This window comes from Mytilus californianus, unplaced genomic scaffold (assembly GCF_021869535.1).
Source record: "Mytilus californianus isolate M0D057914Y unplaced genomic scaffold, xbMytCali1.0.p SCAF_1, whole genome shotgun sequence".
Classification (NCBI taxonomy): Eukaryota; Metazoa; Mollusca; class Bivalvia; order Mytilida; family Mytilidae; genus Mytilus; species Mytilus californianus.
In genome coordinates, this window is record NW_026262581.1 from 37,834,786 (window position 1) to 37,851,734 (window position 16,949).

General features: G+C 30.4%; 1 protein-coding gene and 1 long non-coding RNA gene across 2 annotated transcripts in view; both read right to left on the reverse strand.

Moving 5' to 3' along the window:
• Positions 1–16,949, reverse strand: part of LOC127702605 (BTB/POZ domain-containing protein 2-like) — a 203,541-nt gene that overhangs the window by 48,141 nt on the left and 138,451 nt on the right. The gene's annotated exons all lie outside the window — the stretch shown is intronic.
• Positions 12,278–16,603, reverse strand: LOC127703919 (uncharacterized). The gene is made up of 2 exons (XR_007983127.1): positions 16,386–16,603; positions 12,278–15,849 (listed from the first exon to the last, which is right to left on the reverse strand). It is a non-coding gene; the product is annotated as an uncharacterized LOC127703919 (long non-coding RNA).

Genomic DNA, 16,949 nt, shown 5'->3' on the forward strand with positions numbered 1-16,949 from the left:
GTACAGTATATTTTTATTTCAATATAAACTAGAGAAAATTCTGATTCCAGTAATATCTAGTTTTATACAAGTATCTTTATTAACCATTCCACCACTATTAAGGGTCACTTAGGCATGGTCCCTTAAAATATGACGTCATAGAAAAAAACTGTTGATTGCACCCTTAAAGGGTCAAACATATAATATAGTGAGGTTTTAGCATAGAAATGTGTTAGTGAATGGAGTAAAACAATTCTGAAAAAATATCATATGGCATGCATACATTAATTTAAAAGCACCAGTTTGGTATATTTAATGCAAATATTACAGATTTGTAAATAGCAACCAGATATAAGAAAACCAGACTGTGTGCAAATTTTGAAGTTTTTTCATCTTTTTGCGACGTCATAAAATTTTTATTCATTCTCTCATATATTTGGAACCAAAAGTTGCACATCAAAAGTGTAGATTTTTTCTACTTTGACCTTTACTACTGATCAGTGTAACATACATTTTTATTCATTATATTATATATTTGGTACTTTTTATAGTCAAATAGCTACAAGTGCCGTTCCTAAGAAATACACTATTTCAATATTTTTCTCAACTCAGCTACACCTTAGTTCATATAATACTAGGGACAAAATCTGTTTAAAGTAACTTTATGTATGTTTATTTCATAGTTTTTATTCTATTTATTAAATAGAAAACCAATTTTATGATTTTTTTTCTTTGTATAACTGATGAAAATGTGATACAGGAAATGTTTGGAATATGCCAGTTTAACTATTTGCCACTAGCCAATATGCCAATACTATGCGAAATAAAAAATGAGCTGTAGTTTCACTATCGATGGTCACAATCCTTAAAGTAAGACATCATTTTAATCGATATAATGTACAGATTCAGATTGGTAGAGAATTGTTTTATATATCGCATACAAAGTTTTGCTTAAAGGGTCAAACATATAATATAGTGAGGTTTTAGCATAGAAATGTGTTAGTGAATGGAGTAAAACAATTCTGAAAAAATATCATATGGCATGCATACATTAATTTAAAAGCATCAGTTTGGTATATTTAATGCAAATATTACAGATTTGTACATAGCAACCAGATATAAGAAAACCAGACTGTGTGCAAATTTTGAAGTTTTTTCATCTTTTTGCGACGTCATAATATTTTTATTCATTCTCTCATATATTTGGAACCAAAGGTTGCACATGAAAAGTGTAGATTTTTTCTACTTTGACCTTTACTACTGATCAGTGTAACATACATTTTTATTCATTATATTATATATTTGGTACTTTTTATAGTCAAATAGCTACAAGTGCCGTTCCTAAGAAATACACTATTTCAATATTTTTCTCAACTCAGCCACACCTTAGTTCATATAATACTAGGGACAAAATCTGTTTAAAGTAACTTTATGTATGTTTATTTCATAGTTTTTATTCTATTTATTCAATAGAAAACCAATTTTATGAAATTTTTTCTTTGTATAACTGATGAAAATGTGATACAGGAAATGTTTGGAATATGCCAGTTTAACTATTTGCCACTAGCCAATATGCCAATACTATGCGAAATAAAAAATGAGCTGTAGTTTCACTATCGATGGTCACAATCCTTAAAGTAAGACATCATTTTAATCGATATAATGTACAGATTCAGAAAAGTAGAGAATTTTTTATATATCGCATACAAAGTTTTGCTTAAGGGTGCTATAAACAGTTTCGTATAAAAGACTAGGGGTAATTCCCCGACTAAAAATAACCATGGAGGGAAATCCCTTTTTATTCAAATAATTGGTGAAAAAGTATCATGTTTTTTGTATTTGATTGTAAAAATTAGTTAATTAGCTTTCAATTTAAACAGGTTGAATGATTAAAATAATTTTAAAAATTAGATTAAATATACATGTTTTGAGGGGAGACAACACTGTAAACATCCTGTTTTTTTGGCAGTGAAAATTGAAAACTTATTTGCAGCCACTGTAGCTCTTTTCGAAGCAGGAAACCGTACCCTGAAACAAGATTTTTATTAAAGGCCAGGTAAAAACCTATGAATTTCACACAGTTTTGATTATGGGAAATGTGCCTGTATCATGTTTACATGGGTATGCACATGACCTGATTTCAGGTTTTTTATGCTCAGATTAGGCAACTTTTTCCCCATTTTCTCTGGATAGAACTTTTTTACTATATTAAAAGTACAGTATATTTTTATTTCAATATAAACTAGAGAAAATTCTGATTCCAGTAATATCTAGTTTTATACAAGTATCTTTATTAACCATTCCACCACTATTAAGGGTCACTTAGGCATGGTCCCTTAAAATATGACGTCATAGAAAAAAACTGTTGGTTGCACCCTTAAAGGGTCAAACATATAATATAGTGAGGTTTTAGCATAGAAATGTGTTAGTGAATGGAGTAAAACAATTCTGAAAAAATATCATATGGCATGCATACATTAATTTAAAAGCACCAGTTTGGTATATTTAATGCAAATATTACAGATTTGTAAATAGCAACCAGATATAAGAAAACCAGACTGTGTGCAAATTTTGAAGTTTTTTCATCTTTTTGCGACGTCATAAAATTTTTATTCATTCTCTCATATATTTGGAACCAAAAGTTGCACATCAAAAGTGTAGATTTTTTCTACTTTGACCTTTACTACTGATCAGTGTAACATACATTTTTATTCATTATATTATATATTTGGTACTTTTTATAGTCAAATAGCTACAAGTGCCGTTCCTAAGAAATACACTATTTCAATATTTTTCTCAACTCAGCTACACCTTAGTTCATATAATACTAGGGACAAAATCTGTTTAAAGTAACTTTATGTATGTTTATTTCATAGTTTTTATTCTATTTATTAAATAGAAAACCAATTTTATGATTTTTTTTCTTTGTATAACTGATGAAAATGTGATACAGGAAATGTTTGGAATATGCCAGTTTAACTATTTGCCACTAGCCAATATGCCAATACTATGCGAAATAAAAAATGAGCTGTAGTTTCACTATCGATGGTCACAATCCTTAAAGTAAGACATCATTTTAATCGATATAATGTACAGATTCAGAAAAGTAGAGAATTTTTTATATATCGCATACAAAGTTTTGCTTAAAGGATCAAACATATAATATAGTGAGGTTTTAGCATAGAAATGTGTTAGTGAATGGAGTAAAACAATTCTGAAAAAATATCATATGGCATGCATACATTAATTTAAAAGCATCAGTTTGGTATATTTAATGCAAATATTACAGATTTGTACATAGCAACCAGGTATAAGAAAACCAGACTGTGTGCAAATTTTGAAGTTTTTTCATCTTTTTGCGAGGTCATAATATTTTTATTCATTCTCTCATATATTTGGAACCAAAAGTTGCACATGAAAAGTGTAGATTTTTTCTACTTTGACCTTTACTACTGATCAGTGTAACATACATTTTTATTCATTATATTATATATTTGGTACTTTTTATAGTCAAATAGCTACAAGTGCCGTTCCTAAGAAATACACTATTTCAATATTTTTCTCAACTCAGCTACACCTTAGTTCATATAATACTAGGGACAAAATCTGTTTAAAGTAACTTTATGTATGTTTATTTCATAGTTTTTATTCTATTTATTCAATAGAAAACCAATTTTATGATTTTTTTTCTTTGTATAACTGATGAAAATGTGATACAGGAAATGTTTGGAATATGCCAGCTTAACTATTTGCCACTAGCCAATATGCCAATACTATGCGAAATAAAAAATGAGCTGTAGTTTCACTATCGATGGTCACAATCCTTAAAGTAAGACATCATTTTAATCGATATAATGTACAGATTCAGAAAAGTAGAGAATTTTTTATATATCGCATACAAAGTTTTGCTTAAGGGTGCTATAAACAGTTTCGTATAAAAAACTAGGGGTAATTCCCCGACTAAAAATAACCATGGAGGGAAATCCCTTTTTATTCAAATAATTGGTGAAAAAGTATCATGTTTTTTGTATTTGATTGTAAAAATTAGTTAATTAGCTTTTAATTTAAACAGGTTGAATGATTAAAATAATTTTAAAAATTAGATTAAATATACATGTTTTGAGGGGAGACAACACTGTAAACATCCTGTTTTTTTGGCAGTGAAAATTGAAAACTTATTTGCAGCCACTGTAGCTCTTTTCGAAGCAGGAAACCGTACCCTGAAACAAGATTTTTATTAAAGGCCAGGTAAAAACCTATGAATTTCACACAGTTTTGATTATGGGAAATGTGCCTGTATCATGTTTACATGGGTATGCACATGACCTGATTTCAGGTTTTTTATGCTCAGATTAGGCAACTTTTTCCCCATTTTCTCTGGATAGAACTTTTTTACTATATTAAAAGTACAGTATATTTTTATTTCAATATAAACTAGAGAAAATTCTGATTCCAGTAATATCTAGTTTTATACAAGTATCTTTATTAACCATTCCACCACTATTAAGGGTCACTTAGGCATGGTCCCTTAAAATATGACGTCACAGAAAAAAACTGTTGATTGCACCCTTAAAGGGTCAAACATATAATATAGTGAGGTTTTAGCATAGAAATGTGTTATAGAATGGAGTAAAACAATTCTGAAAAAATATCATATGGCATGCATACATTAATTTAAAAGCACCAGTTTGGTATATTTAATGCAAATATTACAGATTTGTACATAGCAACCAGATATAAGAAAACCAGACTGTGTGCAAATTTTGAAGTTTTTTCATCTTTTTGCGACGTCATAATATTTTTATTCATTCTCTCATATATTTGGAACCAAAAGTTGCACATGAAAAGTGTAGATTTTTTCTACTTTGACCTTTACTACTGATCAGTGTAACATACATTTTTATTCATTATATTATATATTTGGTACTTTTTATAGTCAAATAGCTACAAGTGCCGTTCCTAAGAAATACACTATTTCAATATTTTTCTCAACTCAGCTACACCTTAGTTCATATAATACTAGGGACAAAATCTGTTTAAAGTAACTTTATGTATGTTTATTTCATAGTTTTTATTCTATTTATTAAATAGAAAACCAATTTTATGATTTTTTTTCTTTGTATAACTGATGAAAATGTGATACAGGAAATGTTTGGAATATGCCAGTTTAACTATTTGCCACTAGCCAATATGCCAATACTATGCGAAATAAAAAATGAGCTGTAGTTTCACTATCGATGGTCACAATCCTTAAAGTAAGACATCATTTTAATCGATATAATGTACAGATTCAGATTGGTAGAGAATTTTTTTATATATCGCATACAAAGTTTTGCTTAAAGGGTCAAACATATAATATAGTGAGGTTTTAGCATAGAAATGTGTTAGTGAATGGAGTAAAACAATTCTGAAAAAATATCATATGGCATGCATACATTAATTTAAAAGCATCAGTTTGGTATATTTAATGCAAATATTACAGATTTGTACATAGCAACCAGATATAAGAAAACCAGACTGTGTGCAAATTTTGAAGTTTTTTCATCTTTTTGCGACGTCATAATATTTTTATTCATTCTCTCATATATTTGGAACCAAAGGTTGCACATGAAAAGTGTAGATTTTTTCTACTTTGACCTTTACTACTGATCAGTGTAACATACATTTTTATTCATTATATTATATATTTGGTACTTTTTATAGTCAAATAGCTACAAGTGCCGTTCCTAAGAAATACACTATTTCAATATTTTTCTCAACTCAGCTACACCTTAGTTCATATAATACTAGGGACAAAATCTGTTTAAAGTAACTTTATGTATGTTTATTTCATAGTTTTTATTCTATTTATTCAATAGAAAACCAATTTTATGAAATTTTTTCTTTGTATAACTGATGAAAATGTGATACAGGAAATGTTTGGAATATGCCAGTTTAACTATTTGCCACTAGCCAATATGCCAATACTATGCGAAATAAAAAATGAGCTGTAGTTTCACTATCGATGGTCACAATCCTTAAAGTAAGACATCATTTTAATCGATATAATGTACAGATTCAGAAAAGTAGACAATTTTTTATATATCGCATACAAAGTTTTGCTTAAAGGGTCAAACATATAATATAGTGAGGTTTTAGCATAGAAATGTGTTAGTGAATGGAGTAAAACAATTCTGAAAAAATATCATATGGCATGCATACATTAATTTAAAAGCATCAGTTTGCTGTATTTAATGCAAATATTACAGATTTGTACATAGCAACCAGATATAAGAAAACCAGACTGTGTGCAAATTTTGAAGTTTTTTCATCTTTTTGCGACGTCATAATATTTTTATTCATTCTCTCATATATTTGGAACCAAAGGTTGCACATGAAAAGTGTAGATTTTTTCTACTTTGACCTTTACTACTGATCAGTGTAACATACATTTTTATTCATTATATTATATATTTGGTACTTTTTATAGTCAAATAGCTACAAGTGCCGTTCCTAAGAAATACACTATTTCAATATTTTTCTCAACTCAGCTACACCTTAGTTCATATAATACTAGGGACAAAATCTGTTTAAAGTAACTTTATGTATGTTTATTTCATAGTTTTTATTCTATTTATTCAATAGAAAACCAATTTTATGAAATTTTTTCTTTGTATAACTGATGAAAATGTGATACAGGAAATGTTTGGAATATGCCAGTTTAACTATTTGCCACTAGCCAATATGCCAATACTATGCGAAATAAAAAATAAGCTGTAGTTTCACTATCGATGGTCACAATCCTTAAAGTAAGACATCATTTTAATCGATATAATGTACAGATTCAGAAAAGTAGAGAATTTTTTATATATCGCATACAAAGTTTTGCTTAAAGGGTCAAACATATAATATAGTGAGGTTTTAGCATAGAAATGTGTTAGTGAATGGAGTAAAACAATTCTGAAAAAATATCATATGGCATGCATACATTAATTTAAAAGCATCAGTTTGCTATATTTAATGCAAATATTACAGATTTGTAAATAGCAACCAGATATAAGAAAACCAGACTGTGTGCAAATTTTGAAGTTTTTTCATCTTTTTGCGACGTCATAATATTTTTATTCATTCTCTCATATATTTGGAACCAAAGGTTGCACATGAAAAGTGTAGATTTTTTCTACTTTGACCTTTACTACTGATCAGTGTAACATACATTTTTATTCATTATATTATATATTTGGTACTTTTTATAGTCAAATAGCTACAAGTGCCGTTCCTAAGAAATACACTATTTCAATATTTTTCTCAACTCAGCTACACCTTAGTTCATATAATACTAGGGACACAATCTGTTTAAAGTAACTTTATGTATGTTTATTTCATAGTTTTTATTCTATTTATTCAATAGAAAACCAATTTTATGAAATTTTTTCTTTGTATAACTGATGAAAATGTGATACAGGAAATGTTTGGAATATGCCAGTTTAACTATTTGCCACTAGCCAATATGCCAATACTATGCGAAATAAAAAATGAGCTGTAGTTTCACTATCGATGGTCACAATCCTTAAAGTAAGACATCATTTTAATCGATATAATGTACAGATTCAGAAAAGTAGAGAATTTTTTATATATCGCATACAAAGTTTTGCTTAAGGGTGCTATAAACAGTTTCGTATAAAAAACTAGGGGTAATTCCCCGACTAAAAATAACCATGGAGGGAAATCCCTTTTTATTCATATAATTGGTGAAAAAGTATCATGTTTTTTGTATTTGATTGTAAAAATTAGTTAATTAGCTTTCAATTTAAACAGGTTGAATGATTAAAATAATTTTAAAAATTAGATTAAATATATATGTTTTGAGGGGAGACAACACTGTAAACACCCTGTTTTTTTGGCAGTGAAAATTGAAAACTTATTTGCAGCCACTGTAGCTCTTTTCGAAGCAGGAAACCGTACCCTGAAACAAGATTTTTATTAAAGGCCAGGTAAAAACCTATGAATTTCATACAGTTTTGATTATGGGAAATGTGCCTGTATCATGTTTACATGGGTATGCACATGACCTGATTTCAGGTTTTTTATGCTCAGATTAGGCAACTTTTTCCCCATTTTCTCTGGATAGAACTTTTTTACTATATTAAAAGTACAGTATATTTTTATTTCAATATAAACTAGAGAAAATTCTGATTCCAGTAATATCTAGTTTTATACAAGTATCTTTATTAACCATTCCACCACTATTAAGGGTCACTTAGGCATGGTCCCTTAAAATATGACATCATAGAAAAAAACTGTTGATTGCACCCTTAAAGGGTCAAACATATAATATAGTGAGGTTTTAGCATAGAAATGTGTTAGTGAATGGAGTAAAACAATTCTGAAAAAATATCATATGGCATGCATACATTAATTTAAAAGCACCAGTTTGGTATATTTAATGCAAATATTACAGATTTGTACATAGCAACCAGATATAAGAAAACCAGACTGTGTGCAAATTTTGAAGTTTTTTCATCTTTTTGCGACGTCATAATATTTTTATTCATTCTCTCATATATTTGGAACCAAAAGTTGCACATGAAAAGTGTAGATTTTTTCTACTTTGACCTTTACTACTGATCAGTGTAACATACTGAGTTAAAAAAAAATCAGAAATATTTTATAAAAGAGGGACGAAAGATACCAGAGGGACAGTCAAACTCATAGATCGAAAACAAACTGACAACGCCATGGCCAAAAATAAAAAGACAAACAGACAAATAATAGTACAGATGACACAACATAGAAAACCAAAGACTAAGCAACACGAACCCCACCAAAAACTGGGGGTGATCTCAGGTGCTCCGGAAGGGTAAGCAGATCCTGCTCCACATGTGGCACCCGTCGTGTTGCTTATGTTATTACAAATCCGGTAAATAGTCTAATTCGGTAAGTCACATTCGTGAAAAGGGAGGGTATTGTAGTTACGACATAAGGAACATATCCGATATCATCTGTGAAACGGTTATTCCATAATGGTCAACCAAGTCGTGATGGCGTCCGTAAAATTTACGATGGGATGATTTCAACTTCCCTATTTGGAACTCTTGGTTTAATAGCTTCCGTGTGAGCAGCAATCCTCTATCAAGGAAATCATGATAGGAAACACAAGCCCGGGAATATCGTATCAATTGGGAGATATATACTCCGTATGCAGGCGCTGCTGGAATGTTGCTACATAAAAATGGAAAGTTCACAATTGGGAAGCTGAAATCATCTCTTTTGTCGTAAGTTTTGTTTTCAACCGACCCTCATTGTCAATTTCTAGATGTAAGTCAAGATATGAGGCAGACTTAACTGTATCTGTAGTATCCTTTATCTCTAGTTCGATGGGATAAATTCGTTCAACATAGTCACCAAATTTTGTATTATTTAGTGAGACAACATCATCTATATAGCGGAACGTAGAGTTAAAGGATATTGCTAACTTCTTATCTTTCTTCCTAAGAAGTTCCTGTATGAAGTTAGCCTCATAATATTAAAGAAACAAGTCGGCAAGAAGAGGGGCACAGTTGGTTCCCATTGGAATTCCGACAGTCTGTTGAAAAACACGTCCTCCAAACGTAACAAATATGTTGTCAATCAAGAAATCAAGCATCTTGATAATGTCAGTTTCAGAGAATGTTTTGTTTGAATCAGAGTGATTCTTTACAAAGTAGGATTTATCCCTCCCCAAGACAAGATACTTGTATCTACGTTCGCCATTCTTTTTAATGAAACAAAGTAATACCAACTCTTTCAATTTGTCTTTTAGTTTGGAATGGGGAATACTTGTGTAAAGTGTAGAAAAGTCAAATGTTTTAATACTATTGCAAGGTGAGAGAGTCTTAGATTGTATGTACTCTAAAAGATCTGTTGAATTTTTTAGTATCCACATCTGATTCACGCCACCTCTAGAATAGGCAGTTTCACAATAACTTTGGAGCCCGACTTTGATTGCTGATAAAATAGATGTTAATAATTTAGAAAGAGGTTTCGTGGAGCACTTGAAAGACCCAGCAATATACCGTTGTTTATAAGGACACTTGTGTAGTTTAGGTATCCAATACAGTGATGGAAGATCCAGTTCTTCATCTTTGGTTGAAATTCCAAAGGAACATAGAACAGACCTATGATTATCCAGGATTTCCTCTTTGGTAAGTGTCGTGAGGGTATATGTTGAGTTTCCAAGTGAATTGTCAATACCTAATTCATTTATCAAGCAGTTTATGTAATGATATTTACACACAAAAAAGATGTTGTTTGGGGCTTTATCTGCGGGGACAACAACATATTTGTCATGGAGATAGGACAAGTGTTTTGCAACATTTGGGTCTTAAAAAATGACGTAGCGTGGGTATGGATATGCCCATTTAGTTTCTTAATTCGGATTTGTATCAACGACCTCACAGCCTTAATCCATTCGGAAAGAGTATCTACGTCTTCTTTCTCGCGTTTAGCCCATTGCCTGGCATAATCCTCGACTGAATCCATCAGTATTTTGAAGTTGTATTTCCAATTGATGGATTTAGGCTCACGATATTTCGGACCTTTGGATAATAACGTGGCCAGCCGGATTATATGTGAATTGGGAACTAGTACAGGTGCAATCAGGAGGTTTAGACTTGAAGTCGTCAATGTTGAGATCCTGCAAAACGTGTTTGTAATTGAAAATTTTAGCTGCAATTGGTTTGGTATAGGTATTATTCCTACCAAGTACTTATTAATGCACTATTACTGGAATAGCTATGACAATATGAAAATCTGATGTCTATAGGGGGTTCAGTTTTCCATGGTAGGGGTTCAATTTTCACTGGCGGAGTAAAAATGTTAAAAAAATATTTTCGAACATGTTTTATTCCTACCAAGTAATTATTAATGCATTATTACTATATAACAAAGCTGGAATAGCTATGACAATTTAAAAATCTGAGGTCTATTGGGGTTTCAGTTTTCCATCGTAGATACCCACAGGCACTTGTCTGAAAAAATTTCCTATATACTTTAATATAAAACAAGGTACTCAGCTCGCATTTTTGAAAAATGTCACCCGGTCGCGATCGAACTTCTGTTATATTTCGATTTTTCGGTTTTCATCCACACTCGCAGAAAATGGTTAATTATAATTATCCCTTTGGTATCTTTCCCCTCTCTTATATATATCTCGGTTTCCGATTGGTCAAATTTTATTCAAATTTTATTGCTAAAAATAAATGTTTCTTAGAGTTATCTCATTTTATATGTTAAGTCCAGAGAGAGTCTGAATGACATTGATGGAATGGGAAAATTTTAGTATAAAAATAGAAACTCGTAACTCATTAGACATACATCAAATAACACTTGTTAGATTTTTTTCACGGAATATTTTACAAATTTACTATCTGGATGACAAGTTCTATTCAGACAAAAACTAACAGTTTTTTTGGAAATACTTTTTATAATTAATCATTTACTGCGAGTCTTATATTTCCAATCGGCTGTGGGAAGACGAAATAATTACGGTTGACATACTTGGGGAGGCCTGCTACGAATGATTCCGACAACAAAGGTAGTCGTGTTATACATCATTGTGTAGATAAATCAATTTAGATTTACAGCATAACAAGTTTTAGAGGGGGTAGAAAACCGAGAAATCGAAATATAACGGAAGTTCGCGACCGTGTGACATTTTTTTTTAAAAAATGCGAGTTAAGTACCTTGTGTTAAATTAAGGTATATAGGAAAATGTTTTTCAGAGACAAGTGCCTGTGGGTATAAATAACATATTAAAGTATATAGGGAGAAAAAAAAATTCAGAGGCTGAGGTTTGTTTACACTTTGTTCGTGGCAAAATGTGGCCTACTGCAGTGTAAGTTTGTTTTTATTTTATTTTCAAATTATCGTTTTTATTTTCAATAAATCGTTTTTATTTTCAAAATATCGTTTTTATAAACAAATTCAGTAGAAATTAATTGTTCCATTAGTTTAATGCTTATTAATACATATATCACATTATAATTGAAGCTGAAACAGTTGGGAATGTGAAAATGCGGTCACTGACCTAGAAAAGGCACACACTTAAATTTCTCGCACATGTTATCGATCTTTATATTTACTTAATTTAAGTTAATTACACCATGAAATTGTTTTAATTATAATTTATTTTACGAATTTAGTTTTTGTAGAGTTTATCAGTCATGGGGAAATTATTAAAAATCTTTTTAATGATTATAACACACCCTACCGAAAATTTAAATCTATGGAAAGCAGTTCGCGTCATATTTTTCATGATTGTATTTTGAATGAATGAACGAACGAATGAATACTTTATTGCAGAAAGCATTAACTATGCTATAGCAACGAATACATATTTACAATACGACAAATGATAAACAGCAGAGAGCAATACATAAAATACATAATGAGAAAAACAAGCAACATTAAGTAACAATATGTGATCTGATTGACCATGCAGATTTTATGTAATTACACAATTTCTTTATAAGTGAAACAGACGTAAATTTAAATAAATACTGTAATTTAGTAGTGTTTGGCCAAGAACAATAAAATATTGGCAAAAATTTAGGCCTAATTGATCTATAGATCTATTTATTGATCTAATAAAAAGGGGGTACTAGTATTCGTTCTCAATACACTGCATATTACAACATTTGCATAATCGCAATTCTCTAGCCATGTCAGTATATCTTCCTGTTTCAATGTTCAGCTTTAGTGTACCACTACGCAATTTAGTTAAAAAGTATGAATTATAACAGTAATCTAAATAATCTTCAAATCTAAATTCTAACTTTATATTCTTATATATACTAAGTTGTTCACTCCTTTCTACAGATGCTAACCAGCTTTGTATATACTGATCTTTAATCCTATTCTTAATTACATCAATAGATTTGATTATATTTGTTTCTGACTGTTGATACCATATATAATTTAGACCATTATCAATAATAAATCACGTAAATTAGAAGCCCAATTTGTTTTGCCATTATTGGCATCTTCTAGTAATAATTTATAAACATCATATACAATTGGTGTTTTGTTAGTTAAAATATTCAACCAGTATTTAATAATTCTAAATTTTCTAGGGATGTCAACGAGTACTCGAGTATCGCTCGGTAGTACCGAGTATCGAATACCAAAATGGTACTCGACTAATCGGTTTCCTGTTAGATTGTTGTTGCACTCTTAAAGAATTGATATTTTTATTTAGAGCGCCTCCCTGGAAATTAAATATTAATCAAAATTAATTAAAATTAAAGTACGTTTCGAATGTTCGCGTTTAATTGTCATTTAAAATTCCTCCGAACATAGGTAAGGTATGAACAAGAGCACCTTTCCAAGGCTTACACTTTTAGCTAATCATGTCTTAGTAATTCCACCTCCGTACCTTCAGGGCAAATATTTTCATCAGCAGGACTGTTAGTTACGTAACAAAGTTGAGAAATCGACTCGTCAAAGAAAAAGTTGACAAGATTATTTTCTAAATAAGAACAAATTCCGAGGTTGCACCCTGTGTCGACCCTCAGAACTGATTAAAGGCATTAGTAAGTTCTAATTGATCATTAAATGTGTTTTTTTTACAATTCCCAAATACTATTGTTTGAGTAATCCTTTTTCTATAGATGTTTATTACTTAATTAATTGATTAGATTATTGCCATTTTACATGAATAGTACATGTAGTAAATCAGAACTTCAGAACATATTAACACTCTAGACAGTTTACACTGTAACAAGAGGCAGATAAATGATACAAATAATATTTTACAATGGTGAACAAGATAGAAAAAAATATACATACATAGTTCATTTACCTAATTCTCTGTACACAAGTATACACATAAATAACACGTGAAAAACATTCAGAGCTATAATTATGGGATTTAAGATCGCCAGTCGAATAAATGTAAGTGATGATAATATACTCATAATCATAGATATTTCATAAGTTTTTTTTATAAAAATTGACAATTTATTCAAGACTTTTTCATTACATAAAGACATCAAACCTTAAAAAAAAAGTTTCATTTTATATTCTGAAGGGTTAACAATATAGTAATTTGGGATATATGCACGTCTTAATTTTGTAACCTCGTCATTGCGACATACAAATAAGTAATGAAACTGATTTCCAATACAATTATTTTTGTAATGTTATGCCATCGACCAGTTTCTAATGGAATTTTGATATTTGAACATCTAAGTTTGGTTATATATATTCTATTTTCTCTTTTCAATCTTAATAAGTAATTTTCTAAGCAAAAATCGTTTAAACAGTAAATAATATCCACCTCTTCCGGAGTTTTCAGCATCACTAAACCACTTTTGAATAAACTGGTCATGTAAAATTTGCTTTACATATATTTTGATGTCAACATTTCTAAAAATACATTGATTGTTCCATACATAGCTCAAACCTGTGTTTTCTAATGTAGATTTTATACAATTAATCCACTTAGAAACAATATTTCCAGAATTAGGCATGTTATACAAAAATTGGTATAACAATCCTGATAATTTTGTGCTGTTTAATAATAATTTTGACTTTATTTACCAAGGGATATCTGCCAGTTTCACCGTACACCATATAATTTGGAGTACCCAGTGCCCGTATGCATAAAACATCTTAACTTAAGTGTTCCTTAAACTTAGATTTCACTAAGAATTTCCTAAGTTAAGTAAAAATCTTAAGTCGTATGCATAACATTACTTAAGTCTTCACTTAACTAAGGAATACTTAAATCGGAACCTTTCTCTAATCACCGTATGATATACACTGTAAATAAAAGTGTTAAGAATCTGAACACTTTTTGAACGCCTTTTTGTAACACTTCTGGAACGCGTAACAGTGTTCTAAATATTAACATTGGTGTTCCAGTTTTTAACATCATGTGTGCATATTTCGAACGCTGTGTGTGTTATTCTTGAACGGATAGTGTGTACTCCTTGAACGCCTAGTGTTTGAATCTCGAACGCGTAACAGTGTTCTAAATATTAACATTGGTGTTCCAGTTTTTAACATCATGTGTGCATCATTCGAACGCTATGTGTGTTATTCTTGAACGGAGTGTGTACTCATTGAACGCCTAGTGTTTGAATCTGGAACATGTCCTTGTGAGCAAAATTGTACGCCGTTACGGGTTCCAAGCCTTGTTACACTTCTGGAACACTCGGACTGTGTTCCAGATATATGTGTTAATATCCAGAACACATAGTGTATACTACTGGAACACAATTTACATGTTCCAGAAAAAAGTGTTCCATTCTCTGAAACATTATTGTGGTCTTGTAAAAATAATAATTTAATTGATTAAAAATATCTTTAATTGATTAAAAGAGGTAAAATTAAAAAAAATACAAAAATGTGAAATATTGAAGCAACTTTAAAATGACAAGTTAGACAAGTTAGAAATATAACATTTGACAACGTAAAATTACACTATAATTTAATTGGCAAAATGTGTCCAAATATTTAATCAGACAAAATTTTCGTCACATTCAAAATTATTATGTTACAACAAAGTCTAGTGGCTTATGAACACAGTTTAACTCATCGTTTGCAACTTCTTAAGTCAAGCACTGTCCTGAATTTCTTTCCAAAAAAAAAACTGATGTCAATGGCTCGTTTATCACCAATATTTCCATGATCCACAGCCTGCATAGCACTCAGATAGTCAATATCAAACATAAAATACCCTGTATATATGCTGCTAGTAGTCGATGTGTTCATGTAACACTGCTACCTTGGGTATTTTTAAACATGATTTGAGTCATCTACAACTGTTTTTGAGCTTCCATTTTTAAGAGGATTCGTCTCCTTTGGTTATAACTATTCTTTAACCTTGTTATCCATCAACCGTAAGTTCTGAAATGTCAAATATAAAGTGTATGAGTAAACAAAATATTGATCATGTCGATATTCCTTAAGAATTAGAAACTCTTGTTTCGTTTTTGCAATTCCATTATATTTGTCAGCATTATTAGAATTTTTTGCAATATTTGATAAGATGCATTTGCTAAAGAGTGGTTTACATGTATTTTCAAGTATAGGGGCTCTCGCGTTCTATAGCTTTTTGAAAAAAGATGATAGGAAGTGTACAGCAAATGGTCATAGGTGTTTTAGGCAAAACTTTGTCTTTAGACTTGTCACTAAATTAACTGCTAACATTTCAAGAAACTAATGACTATTTGCCTGTTTTCAAAGAATATGTAGGAATTTCACTTATGATCTGTATACGGATAATTCCAATTTAAATTATGTAATTATATTGGATTTAACTAAATTAATTTTCTGATTCATGTACACAAGTGAATGGTGCACATTTTATTGATAAATCTGCATTAACACAACTTCAAAAAATGTAAGAAGTCAATGGGCACTCCTAAAATTCTTAAACTTACATAAAGTACTTTTATGCTGCAGGATAAGTCGTCATCTCTGGAACTGCGAAATTTTCTCTTCATTCTCGAGGTATGCACGAACAATTACCCCTAAGTACTGTAGTTGTGTTTGTACCCTATAAAAGTAACATAGGAATACATTACAATACATGTATGAAGTGCACAACGGTGGACATTTGCTAAAATGAATTACTAAAAATTAAGTATTTAAGAATGAGAAAGCTATGAAAAACAGATACATTAGAAATTTGAAATTAGTGTGTTGCAGTATGCCTTTTTACAAACCTCTGTCTTGACATTGCAATGCCATGACAGTTTTTGTATATGTGAACTAATCCTTATGCATTGTTTTTATTTTATTAACAAATGTACATCCTCAAAAGTGTGGATAATCGCGTGATCTTCTTGTTGCTTTCTATACATAATGTTTGGAACACATGGCGTTCAGGGAAAACGATTAATTGGAACGCATCATGTTCGAGACCAGAACACATTTACAATAGCAACGATATCATTAGCATTTACGTATAAATTTACATGGGTTAAAAATGAAAAAAAAATTAT